Source organism: Lepidochelys kempii, chromosome 5, assembly GCF_965140265.1.
Source record: "Lepidochelys kempii isolate rLepKem1 chromosome 5, rLepKem1.hap2, whole genome shotgun sequence".
NCBI classification, from domain to species: Eukaryota; Metazoa; Chordata; order Testudines; family Cheloniidae; genus Lepidochelys; species Lepidochelys kempii.
The window spans coordinates 75,177,123-75,198,209 of NC_133260.1; the positions used below are offsets into that span (position 1 = coordinate 75,177,123).

The 21,087-nt window shown below is 42.9% G+C and overlaps 1 long non-coding RNA gene across 12 annotated transcripts in view; it reads right to left on the reverse strand.

Moving 5' to 3' along the window:
- The window catches only part of LOC140911533 (uncharacterized), a 402,088-nt gene that overhangs the window by 257,075 nt on the left and 123,926 nt on the right, over positions 1 to 21,087 (reverse strand). For all 12 annotated transcript variants that reach the window (XR_012159024.1, XR_012159022.1, XR_012159029.1 and 9 more), the window contains 2 exons: positions 14,421 to 14,526; positions 13,714 to 13,789 (listed from right to left, as the gene is read on the reverse strand). This is a non-coding gene — a long non-coding RNA (uncharacterized lncRNA). The remainder of the gene's footprint in view (positions 1 to 13,713; positions 13,790 to 14,420; positions 14,527 to 21,087) is intronic.

Genomic DNA, 21,087 nt, shown 5'->3' on the forward strand with positions numbered 1-21,087 from the left:
CCAAGCCTGCAGTTAATCAGCTCTGCCCTCACCAACAGATGCCACTGCAGCCAAAAGGAATTCATTGGTGAGGTAGGTTATGGGGCTCAAGGAGCTACAAACCCTCCTGAAAATCCAAATGTGAAAGAATTTCTCTTTTATAGCATATGGTCAGATCTCAGTTCCTCTACCACAAGCTGGGAATTGGCAGCAGACAGATTTGTAAAAATAACAAAAAAGAAAAAAAGTTCCAACTTGAAGCAATGTGAAACAACTGAAATACATCAAAGCATAAGGCAATACTCTGCTTTTAATTTTGTGAATGATTGAACTCTGAAAACTTAATCTGTTCATTCATTATGTGTTGTTTCCCCAAGGCACAATGTAGAAAAGTAGCCATTCCCATTCATTTGACCCTGTGGGAATAAAAGGGATAAGGAAAGTATATGTTTAATAGTAGTATGTTGGATTTGAAGGTTACAAATATATGTATATAACTGGGCATAAAAACGGAGCAGAGAGCATGACAAAGCTGTAAAGTCAAGCCCCTGAAAGTTAGGAAATGTCAGAATTAAGGTTGCTTGTGCAACCATAATTTGCCCCTGTTGTGCATATGCATTATGACACAGTCTTTAATTACATGATCATATGCTATTGTTTCTCTAAAGCAACCCTGCCTCATTCAGTTTTTTTGTGTAATATCCTAGATTTTAAAAAAGCAAACAAAAAAGAAAAATTCTATCATATAGAAACACATTAACTCCCAACATGATTAATCAGTAAGGTTTGAATCTAGAGCCAAACACAGAGCTCTGCTATTTGAGCTAACAGAGCAAATGTTAGCAATAGTAGGTTGCCATTCTCTGTGTGGCCAGTCACTAGAGGAAGATGAGGCAAATACTTTGCCAGTGGATTTCACAGCTATTTGCTGATAGCAAAGAGATGGTAAGACTCAGGAATTTGGGATTTCATTTCAGGTTCTGAGGGAAGTGTTCTCTAATGGTTACAGATCATTCTGTCACCAGGCCCCTTGGCTCCTTGTCCCAATCCCACATTGCCCCAGACCCCTTTATTCCAGTCCTCCTCTCTTAGCTCTGGTCTACACTAGGACTTTAGGTCGAATTTAGCAGCGTTGTAAATCGATGTAAACCTGCACCCGTCCACACGATGAAGCCCTTTCGTTCGACTTAAAGGGGTCTTAAAATCGATTTCCGTACTCCACCCCTGACAAGTGGATTAGCGCTTAAATCGGCCTTGCCGGGTTGAATTTGGGGTACTGTGGACACAATTCAATGGTATTGGCCTCCGGGAGCTATCCCAGAGTGCTCCATTGTGACCGCTCTGGACAGCACTCTCAACTCAGATGCACTGGCCAGGTAGACAGGAAAAGAACTGTGAACTTTTGAATCTCATTTCCTGTTTGGCCAGCGTGGCAAGCTGCAGGTGACCATGAAGAGCTCATCAGCAGAGGTGACCATGATGGAGTCCCAGAATTGCAAAAGAGCTCCAGCATTGACTGAACGGGAGGTACGGTATCTGATCGCTATATGGGGAGAGGAATCCGTGCTATCAGAACTCCATTCCAGTTTTCGAAATGCCAAAACCTTTGTCAAAATCTCCCAGGGCATGAAGGACAGAGGCCATAACAGGGATCTGAAGCAGTGCCACGTGAAACTTAAGGAGCTGAGGCAAGCCTACCAGAAAACCAGAGGGGCGAACGGCCGCTCCGGGTCAAAGCCCCAAACATGCCGCTTCTATGATGAGCTGCATGCCGTTTTAGGGGGTTCAGCCACCACTACCCCAGCCGTGTTGTTTGACTCCCTCAATGGAGATGGAGGCAACACGGAAGCAGGTTTTGGGGACGAAGAAGATGATGATGAGGAGGAGGAGGTTGTAGATAGCTCACAGCAAGCAAGTGGAGAAACCGGTTTTCCTGACAGCCAGGAACTGTTTCTCACCCTGGACCTGGAGCCAGTACCCCCCGAACCCACCCAAAGCTGCCTCCTGGACCCGGCAGGTGGAGAAGGGACCTCCGGTGAGTGTACCTTTTAAAATACTATACATGGTTTAAAAGCAAGCATGTGAAAGGATTAATTTGCCCTGGCATTCGCGGCTCTCCTGGATGTACTCCCAAAGCCTTTGCAAAAGGTTTCTGGGGAGGGCAGCCTTATTGCTTCCTTCATGGTAGGACACTTTACCACTCCAGCCCAGTAACACGTACTCGGGAATCATTGTACAACAAAGCATTGCAGTGTATGTTTGCTGGCGTTCAAACAACATCCGTTCTTTATCTCTCTGTGTTATCCTCAGGAGAGTGAGATATCATTCATGGTCTCCTGGTTGCAATAGGGTGCTTTTCTTCAGGGGACATTCAGAGGAGCCCGTTCCTGCTGAGCTGTTTGCCTGCGGCTGAACAGAAATGTTCCCCGCTGTTAGCCACGGGCAGGGGAAAGGGTTGAGGGGGTAGCCACGCAGTGGGGGGAGGCAAAATGTGACCTTGTAACGAAAGCACATGTGCTATGTATGTAATATCAACAGCAAGGTTTACCCTGAAAGAGTGTAGCCACTGTTTTATAAAATGTGTCTTTTTAAATACCGCTGTCCCTTTTTTTTTCCTCCACCAGCTGCATGTGTTTCAATGATCACAGGATCTTCTCCTTCCCAGAGGCTAGTGAAGATTAGAAAAAAAAACGCACTCGTGATGAAATGTTCTCTGAGCTCATGCTGTCCTCCCACACTGACAGAGCACAGACGAATGCGTGGAGGCAAATAATGTCAGAGTGCAGGAAAGCACAAAATGACCGGGAGGAGAGGTGGCGGGCTGAAGAGAGTAAGTGGCGGGCTGAAGACAGGGCTGAAGCTCAAATGTGGCGGCAGCATGATGAGAGGAGGCAGGATTCAATGCTGAGGCTGCTGGAGGATCAAACCAGTATGCTCCAGTGTATGGTTGAGCTGCAGCAAAGGCAGCTGGAGCACAGACTGCCACTACAGCCCCTGTGTAACCATCCGCCCTCTTCCCCAAGTTCCATAGCCTCCACACCCAGACGCCCAAGAACGTGGTGGGGGGGCCACCGGCCAACCAGCCACTCTACCACAGAGGATTGCCCAAAAAAAAGAAGGCTGGCATTCAATAAATTTTAAAGTTGTAAGCTTTTAAAGTGCTGTGTGGCATTTTCCTTCCCTCCTCCACCACCCCTCCTGGGCTACCTTGGTAGTCATCCCCCTATTTGTGTGATGAATGAATAAAGAATACATGAATGTGAAGCTACAATGCCTTTATTGCCTCTGCAAGCAATGATTAAAGGGAGGAGGGGAGGGTGGTTAGCCTGCAAGCGAGTGAACCAAGGGGCGGGGGGTTTCATCAAGGAGAAACAAAGAGAACATTCACACCATAGCCTGGCCAGTCATGAAACTGGTTTTCAAAGCTTCTCTGATGCGTACCGCGCCCTCCTGTGCTCTTCTAACCGCCCTGGTGTCTGGCTGCGCGTAACCAGCAGCCAGGCGATTTGCCTCAACCTCCCACCCCGCCATAAACGTCTCCCCCTTACTCTCACAGATATTGTGGAGCACACAGCAAGCAGTAATAACAGTGGGAATATTGGTTTCGCTGAGGTCTAAGCGAGTCAGTAAACTGCGCCAGCGTGCCTTTAAACGTCCAAATGCACATTCTACCACCATTCTGCACTTGCTCAGCCTGTAGTTGAACAGCTCCTGACTACTGTCCAGGCTGCCTGTGTACGGCTTCATGAGCCATGGCATTAAGGGGTAGGCTGGGTCCCCAAGGATACATATAGGCATTTCAAAGTCCCCAACAGTTATTTTCTGGTCTGGGAATAAAGTCCCTTCCTGCAGCTTTTGAAACAGACCAGAGTTCCTGAAGATGCGAGTGTCATGTACCTTTCCCGGCCATCCCACGTTGATGTTGGTGAAACGTCCCTTGTGATCCACCAGAGCTTGCAGCACTATTGAAAAGTACCCCTTGCGGTTTATGTACTCACCGGCTTGGTGCTCCGGTGCCAAGATAGGGATATGGGTTCCGTCTATAGCCCCACCACAGTTAGGGAATCCCATTGCAGCAAAGCCATCCACTATGACCTGCACATTTCCCAGGGTCACTACCCTTGATATAGCAGATCTTTGATTACATTGGCTACTTGCATCACAGCAGCCCCAACAGTAGATTTGCCCACTCCAAATTGATTCCCGACTGACCGGTAGCTGTCTGGCGTTGCAAGCTTCCACAGGGCTATCGCCACTCGCTTCTCGACTGTGAGGGCTGCTCTCATCTTGGTATTCATGTGCTTCAGGGCAGGGGAAAGCAAGTCACAAAGTTCCACGAAAGTGCCCTTACGCATGCAAAAGTTTCGCAGGCACTGGGAATCGTCCCAGACCTGCAACACTATGTGGTCCCACCAGTCTGTGCTTGTTTCCCGAGCCCAGAATTGGCGTTCCACAGCATGAACCTGCCCCATTAGCACCATGATGCATGCATTGGCAGGGCCCATGCTTTCAGAGAAATCTGTGTCCATGTCCTGATCACTCACATGACCGCACTGACGTCGCCTCCTCGCCCGGTATCGCTCTGTCAGGTTCCGGTGCTGCATATACTGCTGGATAATGCGTGTGGTGTTTAATGTGCTCCTAATTGCCAAAGTGAGCTGAGCGGCCTCCATGCTTGCCTTGGTATGGCGTCCACACAGAAAAAAGGCGCAGAACGATTGTCTGCCGTTGCTCTGACGGAGGGAGGGGCGACTGACCACATGGCTTACAGGGTTGGCTTCAGGGAGCTAAAATCAACAAAGGGGGTGGCTTTACATCAAGGAGTATTTCAGGCAGGACTTCACGGAGCATTCCAATAAGAAATGGTGCACCTAAGTTATTGTTCTTATTGGAACAAGGAGGTTAGTCTAGCCTCTGATTGATACATGGCTAGATTTACCTCACTGCACCTTCTCTGTGAGTGACTGCAGTGTGACCTAGAGGAATGAGTCCCCTAGACAGGCGGCGGGGGGGGGACACAAATGAGTACAAAACAAATCTGGTCTATTTCTTGTTTTGATCCACTCCATCTATCTTTTACATCTTTGGCTGGCAGCAGACGGTGCAGAAGGACTGCATGCAATCCACATCTCATGGCTGCTCGGCAGAAGATGGTACAGTACGACTGCTAGCCATCCTCATCTCTTTCCTGCCCGGCAGAAGATGGTGCAATATGACTGCTATCCATCCTCATCTCTTGCCTGCCCGGCAGAAGATGGTACAGTACGACTGCTAGCAATCCGTATCGCCTGCCTGCTCACCATAAGACGGTTCAATAGGACTGACTGCAGGACTAAAGAGAATGACCTGGTCAAGTCACTCCAAATTTAGTCCCTGCGGCCATGTCTGCCCAGGCGCTCCCAGCCGACGTGGCTAGGAGCACCTCGGACATGACGATGACGGCTACCAGTCGTATTGCACCGTCTGCTGCCAGAAGGCAATGGGTTGCTGCTACTGTGTAGCAATGCAGTACCACGTCTGCCAGCACCCAGGAGACATACGGTGACGGTTATCTGAGCAGGCTCCATGCTTGCCGTGGTATGGCGTCTGCACAGGTAACTCAGGAAAAAAGGCGCGAAACAATTGTCTGCTGCTGCTTTCACGGAGGGAGGGAGGGAATGGGGGCATGACGATATGTACCCAGAACCACCCGCGACAATGTTTTAGCCCCATCAGGCATTGGGATCTCAACCCAGAATTCCAATGGGCTGTGGAGACTGCGGGAACTGTGGGATAGCTACCCACAGTGCAACGCTCCGGAAGTCGACGCTTGCCTCGGTACTGTGGAAGCACTCCGCCGAGTTAATGCACTTGGAGCATTTTCTATGGGGACACACACACTCGAATATATAAAACCGATTTCTAAAAAACCGACTTCTATAAATTCAACCTTATTCTGTAGTGTAGACATACCCTTACTCCCACTCTCAGTTCCTTGTCCTAGTCTCCATCCTACACCAAAACCCTTTCCAATTCTCACCCTTTACCGTGCTCCTAATACCTGTGCATTCCATACAGGCTGTTTTCGCCTTCTCTTCTCCATTGCCTTGGCACCAGCAGAAGGACCAGTGAGAATCGTCTTTCTCCTCTCAGTTCCTCGGCCCAGCACCACAGCAGGCCCTGGCTTCCAGGATAAACCTTTTCAGGAAAAGTCCTCTGGCTGGAGCATCCTCAGTGCAAATGGTGTCTTTGGAAAAATTATCTGCCAAACTCTAACAAGTCTTTATTGAGCATCTGTGAACTGAGGTTTACAGAAGGTCATAATCTGGCTAAATTTGGGTGGATTTCCACAGGGAAGGGAGGGGGGAAGAGAGAGATCCCAGTCACCAAGGGACCATACCCCTTGCACATTTCAAGTCCTTGATCCATAGTATGGAAGCACTACAGCTTTAAAATGAAATTTTTGTATACATTTTTCAACATTATATATATTTAGCTCAAATGGTTAAAGTCTGGCAAAGTCATCAGGATCTGAAAACAAGGTTTTACAATAGAAAGTACTGGCAACCTTATGCTAGATGTATCACCTCTAATATACGTAGCCAAGATTTTAAAAATGGGAACCTACAATTAGATTCCTAAATATGTGCCTGAACGCTAGGAGATCGTTTTGGCTTCAGTGGGAACCCCCGGGGCTCTCAGCACATCTGAAAATCTGGTCACTTAGGCCCTGATCCTGCAGACAGCTATTTACATAAGTAGTTCCATTGATTTTAAAGGGACTACCCACATAAATAGCATAAAGCTTGCTGGACTGGGGTCTGACTTAAGAAATTCTTCTTGAAAATCTTTATATATCTCACACACACACATTTAACTTGCACACACACACACGTGTGTGTGTGTTTCATGAACACTTTATATAATGATGACTTTATATGGGATACAATAAAAGATGATTTTTCTCACTGAACATCTGCTTTATGTCTTATGATGGGACAAAATAATTACATGGAAAAAAATCAAATTTACATCTATATGTATTTCCCAGATCTGAAGCCTGTGAGATGCTCTAGGGCCTGAACAGGAAGCTGGACAATTGTTTTCTCCTACGGTTTTATATTTATGCAGTGTATGTTTTTTCTTTTCCATCTCTTCACTACCATGAACACCCCCGCCCCCATGTATGTTTCCTTCTCAGCTGCCAAGCAATAACCAGTTCTGATGTCAGGCAGCTTCTCTCAATGCTTAGGCTCTGCTTACTGACTTTTTTCTCCAAGATTTAAGGGGGGGAAATTGTCAGGATTCCAGCCAAAGCTCAGGAACATATACATTCATTGGTACTTTTTAACTTTTAATTATTTCCTATCACAAGACATAAATCAGTAGTTTAGTAAGAAAATCATCTTGCTATTGTATCCCACATAACATAATCATTTAAATAAAGGTCTACGCTCTTTCCCAAAGTATGCCAGTTTTCTTCATTTAAACAATGCTGTGTAAGTTATAACTGGAATTAGTGATACATTTCTCTTGATATTTTCCAAAGACCTCAAAGGAAATTATTGTACATCAAAGAGTTCAGACACTTTGACATATCCATTTATATATATAAAAACAACCAGTAGAGCTTCAAACAAAAATCTTTGTTCTCCCCTGGAGGTGGAAAAAAAGATGGCATCTGTATCAATGTATTTGTTTGTCTATTTAACAAAGGAAATCAGGCTGTAGTTTTGAAGGCTAACATTTTCAAAAGCTTATGTTACTGAATTTAGCAGCTTGGGTGGCTATAGCATTTTTGTTGTTGTTTGGTTGGTTGCTTTTTACTCATATGGGTGTTTGGGGCATTTTCAGTGCAGTTATGGCATTCCTTTAAAATAGGAACAAGAGGTTGGGTGCTCTTAATGGGATTTCAGAGCTGCCCAACAAATGCAACAAGATACTTCTCTGATAGCCATGCCTAAGGAGGTGCAAACAGACACCTCTATAGCCATCACAGCCTCCCACCTTTTTCAGATCTTGCCCAAGAATATACAACCATATCAAACTACAGATATGTGACATTAGGGAAGGTAATTCCACATTTCAGGAAGAATTAGGTTCTGTAAATTACAAATAAAGTGGCAGCTGTTTGGAGATGCTCAAGTTTTGAAATATTAGAAGGCAAATGGATTAGTGGACAGAGTGCAGGTGAGGTGGTCAAAAGCATAAGAAAAATGCAGTTTATCATATGGATGTCACTACAAAGGTTTATGCACACACTTAACTTTCAGTAATCCCTCTGAAATCTAGTAGTCACATTAAAGTGAAGCTTTTGTGGGATTGGGAGCTAAAACTGTATTTTTTCATGGAAATAAAATCTTTTGCATGGAGCAAAAAGGCAAATTGCAATGGTGAGCATTACATTTTAGACCCTGATTCAGCAGAGCATTTAAGCACATACCTAAGTCCCACTGACTTTAATAGGATTGAACGCGTTCCAGTTAAGCACATATTTAAAGTTCTTTGCTGAATCTGTGTCGATGTGACCATTATCATTAAACAATGCTTGTTGAATGCGAGAAATGTTTCAGTACGTCCCTTCAGAAAAAGGCAAACAATTTCATGTGTTTTGTTTTTTTGCTTGTTGGGGCTTTATAGTGTTAATGGAGTCACTGTCTCTAGTGGACTGTGGAATGTGAAAGGGATGGGTCCTGTTTCTCTTAGGTTCTTGCTTTATTTTATTTTAGTTAGTTAGTTTGGCTGCACAAATTCTGAATGGTTTAGTCCCCATCATGCAGCTAAAAAAAAAAAGCAGGCAGCTTTACGCATCAGATGACAGAGATGAGCAGAAAGATGCAGGAAAAGAAAACACAATCATTTAAGAGAAAGCGGTCCAGGGGTTCCCTTTCCCCCAAGAAGATGGTACAGAGTTATTTGTTTGTTTTTGGAAAGTTAGGTCTCCTTTCTCCTCAACTTCTATTTCCTTTTCTCTCTGTCTACCAGTGGGCTGGAAGCTCAGTATGAGAGAGCATAAAAACTAGCCAGCAGGCAGCAGACAAGGCAACCTCTATACCTGTTTCCTGCACTAAGATCACTCACTCAATGGCATCCACATCTCAGGCTTTTCCCTACACATGTACAGTAAGCAAGAAATCTGATAGAAATTTTAAATTTCACATCTTTTACAGCAAATAATCAATTTAAAATTTCCTCTGCAATCCATGATGACTGTGAAAATAATACAGCCTTAGACATCATCACAACATGTGTATATATATATACGAGATCAGAATTTGGATCCAAATTTTGTGTGTGATACATAAATGTATGTAAATAGAGAACTCTAAACTGATTGGAAAGTTCAGTTACTTCTCTCTGAACATCTGCTTTCCCATAATCTAGGCAGACTTCTTCCCATTTGTGTACTAGACAGTGATTATATGACAGACTGATTCAGCTACCATCACACTATATATGCCTAAAACATGGTTACATTTTCTTGATTGAAAGCTTCAGTCCATCTGCCTATTTCTCACTAAAGTTTATTTTACAGCATTTCTGTTTCCTTCTAAGAAAAGAACTCAATTTGGACAATTTTCGTTTGAGAAACAAGGTCAATTTTTTGACATCCATTACCCTGGACAAAAAGATTAGAGTGATATAAATGTCAGCAAGGGGCCTTTTTTCCTTGTACTAATTCACAATATCTAGTAATGCCAGCTTGTTGTGTCACTGTTTACCACATAAAATATGTGTAGAAGGGTCCCTAAAAAAAAAAAATCAATAGCCATTATCATTGTTATTTACCATCATCATAATCCATCATCTGCTGTTGTTTCACACCACATTTTCCATGCCAAGTGTGGGCGTGCAGTACCATGCTGATGAATAGCTGCAAATTGCCATTCCAGGACTGCTGAGTTTCTGCTAGTTGGTGTAGCAAAATGCTTGCCTTCATGGTGGGAAGCATTGCACTGTGCTATTAAGAGGGACCTCAGCTGAGATTTTTCTCAATTTTTACACATTCTTCTTGCAAGACACCACAATAATTAGCCCCTGTATGTAGTAAACAAGAGACGTAAAATCCTAGACCAAAATGTTGAATAGGGAGAATAACTTCCCAGTGTGAAAAAAAGTTAACCACTTGGAATTCTTTGGTTGGTTAACTGTGTCAAACAAACAGTAAGCTCTAAGATATCAAATCAAAAGATAGAGTGTGGGGTCAGGGGGGCGGGCAGGTTGCATGAAAGAATCTTTGAACTGGCTCAAGAAAAATAAAAAAGAGGAAAATTCAGCCTCACCCAAATCTTGAACGTAATGCAAAATTCTACTCTGAAAGATCTGAAGTGCTTGGCTAAGGTCATGCATAGGTGGGAGTTGGGAGAGGGTCCAACATATCCTCAGCAGTTTACTATTATTTTGCCTTCTCCACTTGTTCTCAGTTGGGACAGGGCTTTTGGAGGCACCTGATGGCTTGCTAGCTCACCAGCCTTACGTTCTTCTCACCTGCAAGGTTAGTTTACTGCTATCCTTCTTGCTGTTCACATCATTACTCCATGACCAATTCCTTACGCTAGCCAATCCATGGATTGGCATGGAAGCCTTAGAAAAGGTTACTTGACTCCTCATCTCAGGAAGAGGGAGAAAAAAAAAAGGCCCTGATTCAGCAAATCATAGAATCACAGAATATCAGGGTTGGAAGGGACCCCAGAAGGTCATCTAGTCCAACCCCCTGCTCGAAGCAGGACCAATTCCCAGTTAAATCATCCCAGCCAGGGCTTTGTCAAGCCTGACCTTAAAAATCTCTAAGGAAGGAGATTCCACCACCTCCCTAGGCAACGCATTCCAGTGTTTCACCACCCTCTTAGTGAAAAAGTTTTTCCTAATATCCAATCTAAACCTCCCCCACTGCAACTTGAGACCATTACTCCTCGTTCTGTCATCTGCTACCATTGAGAACAGTCTAGAGCCATCCTCTTTGGAACCCCCTTTCAGGTAGTTGAAAGCAGCTATCAAATCCCCCCTCATTCTTCTCTTCTGCAGGCTAAACAATCCCAGCTCCCTCAGCCTCTCCTCATAACTCATGTGTTCCAGACCCCTAATCATTTTTGTTGCCCTTCGCTGGACTCTCTCCAATTTATCCACATCCTTCTTGTAGTGTGGGGCCCAAAACTGGACACAGTACTCCAGATGAGGCCTCACCAATGTCGAATAGAGGGGAACGATCACGTCCCTCGATCTGCTCGCTATGCCCCTACTTATACATCCCAAAATGCCATTGGCCTTTTTGGCAACAAGGGCACACTGCTGACTCATATCCAGCTTCTCGTCCACTGTCACCCCTAGGTCCTTTTCCGCAGAACTGCTGCCTAACCATTCGGTCCCTAGTCTGTAGCTGTGCATTGGGTTCTTCCGTCCTAAGTGCAGGACCCTGCACTTATCCTTATTGAACCTCATCAGATTTCTTTTGGCCCAATCCTCCAATTTGTCTAGGTACTTCTGTATCCTATCCCTCCCCTTTTACTGAAGGATGTTCATAACTTTAAGCAAATGAGTAGCCCCAGTTAAAATCAAGGAGATTTCAGTTGGGACTATGCATGTGCTGAAGTTGACTTCTTTTGGTCTACGTATGTGCTTTAAAGTTACATGCACAGTTAAGCACTTGCTGAATTGGGACCCAAACCACTGCCAAGAGAAGAAAGGAGGGAATGGTTACTGCTTAGAATGAAAGAATGTGATGCCAGCCTCAATTAGACATCAAGGAAACATCCTTGAACGGCTAAGAAAAAATTCATTGCCAAAACCACAATAATAATTAATAATAATAATAATAATAATAATAATAATTATAAAATAACATTTTACAATTTATTCATAAAATGAGTTATTCTTAATTCAGAATATGAAAGTACTTTTCAGAGAGGGGTAGAAAGGAAAATAGTCTTTAGGGGCAAGATATAAAGATAATGCCATCAGGATCAGCGTTATGTTAAAAAGTCTGCATTTCTTATGTATATTCATATGGCAGCAGAGTTTACATTTTCCTGGCACCTTAATCTGGCTACGTTCAGATCTTCAGGGCTGCTTTTCTCAATGCTAACTTTAATTAATTCAAAATGATAATAAGGTAATTCACTGCCCCTGCAGAGGCACAGAACAAAAGGGCCTGAACCATGAATTTATATTTTAGGTATATTATTTTGGGGTACAGCATTTATCATCAACATTTAAACTCAGTCATAAATTGAGGCCCTAGAAGCTGATTAAGTATACTAAAAAACAAAAATCAGCATCTTTATTAATCTATGATAGTAACCTGTTCATAGTAGAATGGATACAGTATGGCACAAACATTATTTGTTGCCTCCTGTAAAGGCATAAATAAAACAAAGTAGGAACATGGAAACTTTTTCTGCCATATCACTTAAAGAATGACCAGCATAGGGTGCAAATTAAATATATTTCCCTTCTTAGAGTTGAAAAGTGGATTTTCCCCCCCTAAGTAATGGCCATGATAGTGCTGAAAAAAATAATATTTTGGGCCAAGGAGCTGTGCTTTATAGCAGCTGAGCATCTGGCCCTGAATGTTTAAGGTTTATAAATTGAAGACACAATGTAGTAAATTGTTTTTAGCAATTACTGTGCATATCAACTGGCAGAATGGATGTATAAGAAATATCCATCAAGGACCACAAGTTTGCTATTTAAAGACTGAAATGAGAATAGAATAAAATTGCTGTGGTAATAGTATCTTTCATTGCCAAGGTGTCAGAAAGCCTGAAAAAAAGTCATACAGTGATGCTTATTTGTTCAGTTATACAGACTGATTTAAGGGCCTTTATTTTCTGACTTTGTCTTCTAAATCTATGGGCCAGGGTGAAAGAGTCAGGTAGGCCTTGAACTGAAGAAAACAGGAAGACTACAGGGTATGGGGGGGAAATAGTTCCCCTTATTAAAATGGACTGGTTAATATATTGGGATAGATCCTGAGCTGGTGTAAATCAGTGTAGTTCCATTGACTTCCCTGGATCTACACCTATTTCAGCTGAAGGTTTGGCTCTAAATGTGTAATGTTAGAAGAAGACAGAATGGAAGGCAAAAGTTCTCTTTCTTAAATGTTTACCACTTGTTTTCTGGGGTCAGCCAATCAAGATTTAGAATGTTTACTTTGCAGCATGCTGAACTGTTGCCTTTTACAGATTACACTGGGCATTGCATTCACATATCTATCATTCATCACAAAGATTGTCAGAAGAATGGGAAAAGGAACAAAAGGAACATTCTTAAAGGAAAACTGCAGTGATTAGATAGATACCTGAATAAATATTTACTATATAAGGACACACATTTTTAAAATGGCTCTTAATGACAAGTCTCCTTTATCAGTTAAAAAATCATGTAAGTGGATTGGTTTGGACATCTTGAATATTCTGTTACATTTATCATTTGTAAATGGATAACTCAACCTTTGTTGGTGACAAAGTGTTTTAGGGGAAATTTCAATAAGGAGAGAGAGTGGTGACTTTGCAAACAGAAATTGGGAGGACTTTCCATACATGGGGGCAGCATGCAAAAAAAGCCTCGAGATGGGTGTGGAAAGAGAAGAAAAGGGAAATAGTGTTAGTGCAGCACAGGGAGAGAGGAGAAATGTGAGAGAAGAAAAGGTCTCCTCAGTTAGCCAAAGACTCTCTAAGACTTTCAGGAGATTGACTTCTATGTGTGTTCTGTCATCCACTGTGCTATGAACAAGTTTATGAAAAAGATAAAACATACCTTTAAATCACTTTGAAACTGTCTGGCCTCAGTTCCACTCCATTATGTTATCCTACGTCTTCTCATTCTTCCATTCCTAATATGGATAATCAGATTAGCAAATTGGTCATATCTCCTTGATTAATTATTTTTGTTATAATTAAAACACTGAATGTTGTACTGATTTACTGCTCTGGCCCTGGTGAATAAAATATCCGTTATATTATTTTGGAATTTTCCTTTGGAATGCAACTCTGATTTAGAGTATGTGTACTGTGGAGTCCCGGAGTGTGATTGCAGCTGTGTAGACATACCAGACCAAGTTTGAATCCACCTAGTTTGTGTACCGTAGCAGTGAAGCGATGGCAATATGTGCTTCACCACAAGCTAGTCATGTGAGTAATTGCCCAGGGTTCTCAGTGGACTTATACCACCCATGCGGCTGCAGCTTTACTGCTTTGGTACCCAAGCTAGTAGTTCGATTAAACATAGCTGGGGTATGTCTACAGGAACGGCAATATTTAAAGCACAGTGGTTTTATAGACACACAAGTGACACAAAACCAGGTGAATTTTGGAGTTTGACCAAGAGTGAGGTTTTTTTGAAGGTTTTAGATTTGTTCAACTCAATATGCAAAGTGAAACCCAGTGATTGTGAGCCCACATTGATTAAAACCACTGGAAAGCTTCTCCTTGAAATGATGCCAATGAGTATGTATGCAAATTAACCTTCTGAAGTCCACACACTTCCAGTCAGGATGATAGCGATCAGTTGAACAGTATCTGTCTCTTGAAAACATCATGGTTTATACAGTCTTCCCTTTCTCTTTTATTTCTATAGTAAACAAATAGACATAGGGAAAGAAAAACAATTTATATCATTTGGGTACAAACCATCTGACAAAGTCCATAAATACCTGCTGTTGGAACATGGCTGAACAAACAACTATACATATAATTTTAAAGGCATATAAAGCAGCACTATAATATAGTTATGTAATTGTTTGGGGAATTATATTCCTTGCTGATGTGAACTACTATCAGTTAGTCACTGATCCCACCGGGCATTTAGTATGAAGTGGAATTAGTTAAAAGGTAGCTTTCCTATTCAGGTATTAATTTCCAGGGCTCTCCAGCCTATGTTTTGAGACATTACAATTACAACGGTCTTTCATTTCTACCAAAACAGACTTAAGTAATACTAGAGTTTAAAAGAGGAAAGAAGAGGGAGAGATAGAAAGAAGGAGGAGGGGGGACTGATGGGACAGCTTGTTATTTTTATTTATTTTTCCTCCTTTAATAGAATACAATTCTTGTCTATCAACCAGACAGTTCAGCCCTGCTTAAGGCACAATCTCTGTGAGAAAGCTCTGAGGCTTTAAACTTTAAACATAGCTGTCACAAGTTGATGCACACACACACATGCATACACATACACACAAGTGATCATTATTGCCTGGCAGTGAAAGATCCTGCATCCAACTGACCTAATGGGTCACTCACTGTATGAACTATGTCATTTAATTTCAATAGAGGTCTCTTTTTTCATATAAGCAGTAATACAGCATACATTATGCAAGTGGACAAATGCAAGACATAACCATCATGAAGGAGAGCTTTAAAAAAATGTACACAGCATAGCCAGAGTCAGTTGAAAAAGGATTTATATCTCTTGAGTGTCTGGCCTTGAAATAGATGGGAAATGTCAATCAATTAGACAGTGGTGAATGATGGGTATGATAGAAGAGAATCTAAAGAGATAATACATGTTAAATACAAAAAGGCTACAGCATACTGACCCAGGAAGAGATCTGGGAGATATTCCTGAGATTGCCTGAAGCCCTGAGCCCAATCTGAAGGTGAGGAAGACACAAAAAGTGCTGGTGTGTTATTCTGTGAAACTAAGGCTTAGTCTCTACTACAAACTTAATGTCAGTATTATTACATCGCTTGGGAGTGTGGAAAATCCACACCCCAGAGCGAGGTAGTTATTCAGACCTAACCCTAGTGTAGACAGCGCATGGCCAATGGGAGAAGCACTCCCATTGACATAACTACTGCCTCTTGCAGAGGTGGAGTACCTGTGCCACCAGGAGAAGCTCTCCCATCGGTGTAGGTAGTGTCTTCACTAAGCGCTACAGCAGCACAGCTGACCCGGTGCAGCTGTGCCGCTGCAGTACTGTAGGTACAGACATGTCCTGGGATGAGAAGACAGTATGTACTACATAAACTGCACCCAAGGGAACAAAGCACCTAGTGAAAGTCACCTTATTTAAGAACAGAAAATACTTTGCACTGCCATAATATCTTCATCCTAAGGGTCTGATAACTGGACCTACAAATGTACCCTAATTGTGACCTCAGCTGTGAAAAGTGAATGTAAGTTCATCAAAGGTCACAATAACTGTAATAACAAATGTTGATGGTAAAAGGTGCAAAAGCAAGACAGAAAGACTGAAATAATCCAAACAAAAAGGCCTACTGATATAACTCAGGGACTGTGTTAAGATCCTGGTTGGTAGATAAGAAAAGTATGGAACTGGAAATCAGTGAACCAAAACTGGTCTTTCAGAAACTAGGCCTAATTGGTGGACAAAATAATGAGAGGACAGGGTATTCCACCCATCACTCCTATGGGGATCCTTAAAGAAAAAAAACTTAGGGAGAAAAATTGATTACTGGAGCAAGCTTCACCATCATGGCTGACACTCCTACGATTTCCTGGGGCCCCGGGCTTCATCATCCTGACCCTGAGAGATGTCCTGACCAGACCTGGCCAAAGAGAGGGACCCAGATGACATTGCCACCTCTACCAGCTCCGGATAAATCCCAGCCACCACCTGGAATATGAAACTTTGTCACACAGCCCTCCTTGTGTTTTTTCTTTTCCTTCCCTACCTATGTCTTCTCTTTCCTATCCCTCTACCTTTTTCCTTCTGTCTAACAACTATCTGTCTTAGCCAGCCAATATTTTTCAACACTCAATTGGAAAGAGGCAGCTAAATGCCATGCCCTAAACAACCCAGTGCTGGTACAAGTTTTCCAGGCCTCAGAGTGGCTGATAAGACTATGTGCTCAGCCCATGTTTTTCTTGCATTCAGGCTGCTTCTGAGACAGAAGTTGTGTTTTCTGTCCTTGCTGTTCTTTTCTCTCCCTCTTTTGTGTGTGTTTATCTTGTTTTGTCTTCTAGGAAGTGGGATCAGTCTTCAACAACAACAACAACAATTACAACAGCTCTAGCCCATCTCAACTAACTTTTTCTCTTTTCCCCAAAGGGACAGTTATTACAATCTTTGATATCATCTAAGAGAGGGTCAAGCAAGGGTTTTTTTTCCTTCTAAAAACTCTACAGCCAAAGTTAAAGGGAACAATGTTGGAACTGAAAACCTTACTTAATACTTTATATTTCAAATGCTTTAGTTGTTTTTCCCTCTTTTCTATATCTTTAATAAAAAGTTTAAATGATTTTTAATGGTGTGTTTGCCATGGCAGTGAACAGGCTGAGGACTTTGTATTCTAAACCCCAAATCTTGTTTAAAACGTTTTAATGTTGGACAGTCAGAGCCATGTTTACACCTTTGACTCTTTGAGCCTTTTTATTCCATCTAAATTAATACTATAGATCTCAAAGCATTTTAAACATTAAGGAATTAACTTTTACACTCTTCACCCTTGTGAGCTAGGGACTTATTGTCCCTATTTTACAGATGGAGGTGTGAGGCACACAAAGGTTACACAACAAATCTGTAGCACAGCTGTAAACAGACCCCCCTGACTCTCACCTCTGTGCTTTACTAAGGCCCGATCTACACTACAGACCTGTAATTGGTATAACTACCGTACATCCCTCAGGAATGTGAAAAATCACCATGTCTGAACGACATAACTATACCAACTGAACCTAACCCTCTGTGTAGACAGTGCTATGTCGACAGGAGACCTTTCATAGGCCATCCTGGATGCTTCCTCACACTGGAATTGACCACATAGATTAATAGAAAGTTAGAGCAGCTAAGACCTATTTTCTTTAATCAGCTGCTTGTGGGTTCAGAGAGTTAGCAGGTTTTGCACTTAACCCTGTGGCCCATGCGTTGCTGCGGTTGATGATGAATGTGGAGGGTGTCTATTGATGAAGGCCTTTCATAGGCTGCCATGAAGCTATCCCTACTTGGCCTGCTCATGTGCATGTTGGAGGTGGGAGCCATTTTGATTTGGTGCCTGAAGGTAGCTTCTGGCACGTCTGGTAAGGGGATGACGGAAGGAAAGGAAGCAGCCCTGGACTTAGCCCCACTTCCCGATGGCTTCTGTGGGTGATGGTTTTAGAATTAAAATTATAAAAGTGATTCAGATAAAGCTCTGATGTTTGTAACCTTTATAAAGTCATGTCTGTTTAAGTTATGTGGGAAAATAACATTATCTGTTTCTACCATATAAACTAACAATGAGAGGACTCCAAAGCATTTTCTTTGGATAAGGGCCCAAAACTACAGATGCTTATCTAAGCCCTCTCAGCTCTTTGCTTTTCCTTCTATCTTCCCCCTGTGTGTCATCCTTTGAAGCACAAGAACAAATCCACACAGACACACCCCTAGAGCCCCGACCAGGGCTATTTTATCTGCTACCCAAGATCCATAAACCTGGGAATTCTGGACGCCTCATCATTTCAGGCAGTGGCACCCTGACAGCAGGATTGTCTGGCTATGTAGACTCTCTCCTCAGGCCCTATGCTACCAGCACTCCCAGCTATCTTTGAGACACCACTGACTTCCTGAGGAAACTACAATCCATTGGTGATCTTCCAGAAAACACCATCCTAGCCGCTATGGATGTAGAAGCCCTTTACACCAACATTCCACACAAAGATGGACTACAAGGTATCAGGAACTGTATCCCCGATAATATCACGGCAGACCTAGTGGCTGAACTTTGTGACTTTGTCCTCACCCATAGCTATTTCACATTTGGGGACAATGTATACCTTCAAATCAGCAGCGCTGCCATGGGTACCCGCATGGCCCCACAGTATACCAACATTTTTATGGCTGACTTAGAACAACGCTTTCTCATCTCTCATCCCCTAGCGCCCCTACTCTACTTGCGCTACGTTGACAACATCTTCATCATTTGGACCCATGGGAAGGAGGCCCTTGAGGAATTCCACCATGATTTCAACAATTTCCACCCCACCATCAACCTCAGCCTGGACCTGTCCACACAGGAGATCCACTTTCTGGACACTACAGTGCAAATAAGTGATGGTCACGTAAACACCACCCTATACTGGAAACCTACTGACTGCTATACTTATCTTCATGCCTCCAGCTTTCATCCAGATCACACAATCCATTGTCTACAGCCAAGCCTTAAGATACAACCACATTTGCTCCAGTCCCTCAGACAGAGACAAACACCTACAGGATCTCTATCAAGCATTCTTAAAGCTACAATACCCACCTGGGGAAGTGAAGAAACAGATTGACAGAGCCAGAAGGGTACCGAGAAGTCACCTACTACAGGACAGGCCCAACAAAGAAAGTAACAGAATGCCACTAGCCATCACCTACAGCCCCCAACTAAAACCTCTCCAGTGAATCATCAAGGATCTACAATCTATCCTGAAGGATGATCCCTCACTCTCACAGACATTGGGAAACAGGCCAGTCCTAGCTTACAGACAGCCCCCCAACCTGAAGCAAATACTCACCAGCAACTACACACCACACAACAAAACACTAACCCAGGAACCAATCTCTGGAACAAAACCCGTTGCTAACTCTGTCCGCATATCTATTCAAGGGACACCATCATAGGACCTAACCATTTCAGCCACACCATCAGGGGTTCCTTCACCAGCACATCTACTAATTTGATATTCCATCATGTGCCAGCAATGCCCCTCTGCCATGTACATTGGCCAAACTGGACAGTCGCTACGTAAAAGGATAAATGGACACAAATCGGACATCAAAAATTGTAACATTCAAAAACCAGTAGGAGAGCACTTCAATCTCCCTGGACACTCAATAACAGACTTAAAAGTGGCCATTCTTCAACAAAAAAACTTCAAAAACAGGCTTCAATGAGAAACTGTAGAACTGCAATTAATTTGCAAAATTGACACCATCAAATTAGGCCCGAATAAATACTGGGAGTGGCTGGGTCACTATAAAAAGTAATTTTCCCTCTGTTGATATTCATCCCTTGTCATCTGTTGGGAATAGGCCACTTACACCTTGATTGAATTGGCCTCATTAGCACTGACACCCCCCCCCCCCACTTGGCAAGGCAACTCCCATCTTTTCATGCGCTGTAATATATATACCTGCCTAGCGTATTTTTCACTCCATGCATCTGATAAAGTGGGTTTTAGCCCACAAAAGCTTAAGCTCATGCCCCAGTAAATTTGTTAGTCTCTAAGGTGCCACAAGGATTCCTCGTTGTTTTTGCTGATACAGACTAACAGAGCTACCCCTCTGAAACCTGTCATCCTTTTGTTTGAATGCCCTGGCATAACAAGAGAGACAAGGTGGGTGAAGTAATATCTTTCATTGGATCAACTTCTGTTGGTGAGAGAGACAAGCTTTCAAGCCACACAGAGCTCTTCTGCAGGTCTGGGAAAGGAACTCCCAGCATCACAGCAAAATGCAAGGTGGAACAGATTGTTTAGCTTAAGTAGTTCACATTAATTTTGTCCTATGACTACAGAGGTGTTAACAGGTCACATTATCTTAAATGGTCCCTTACAATATGTGCTAGCTATTTATGCTAAACAATCGGTTCTACCTTGCAGTTAGCTGTGCTGCTGGGAGTTCCTTTCCCAGACCTGAAGAAGAACTCTGTGTGGCTCAAACACTTGTCCCTCTCACCTACAGAAGTTGATCTAATAAAAGATATTATCTCCTCCACCTTGTCTCTCTAATATCCTGGGACTGACACAGCTAGAACTGCAGTGCATCCAGCGTAATAAGATATTTTTCTCTCTCCTGTTCTCATTCTTCCATTATCAAACCCAACTATTTCCACAAGTTTCAGTGATTCTCGAGGTTCTTCCATCCTTTCTGAAGCTCCACAGTCCCCATCTTTCCTGGTAATTCTAATAGTGTGGGGGTCTCAGATCTGCAGTCTCTCTCTTCTTGGTCTTCTGTTCTCTTCAAAATGGGATGCTCTGGTTAGAAACTCCCCCACTTCAATGCATTGAAACTGCAGAGTACATGGTATTTTAATAACAGCTGGCCAGAGACTCTGGTCCTGATAAAACCCTTTATCTTTCATTTGAGTGTATGTTGCAGAGGAAGACCAGTAAGGGCTGGATGGATATGAGGGACAATTAGGTCTGGAGCCTTTTGAGGAAGATGGAATTTGAGGTTAGTAGAGTGTTTGTTCCAATTGATTTAAA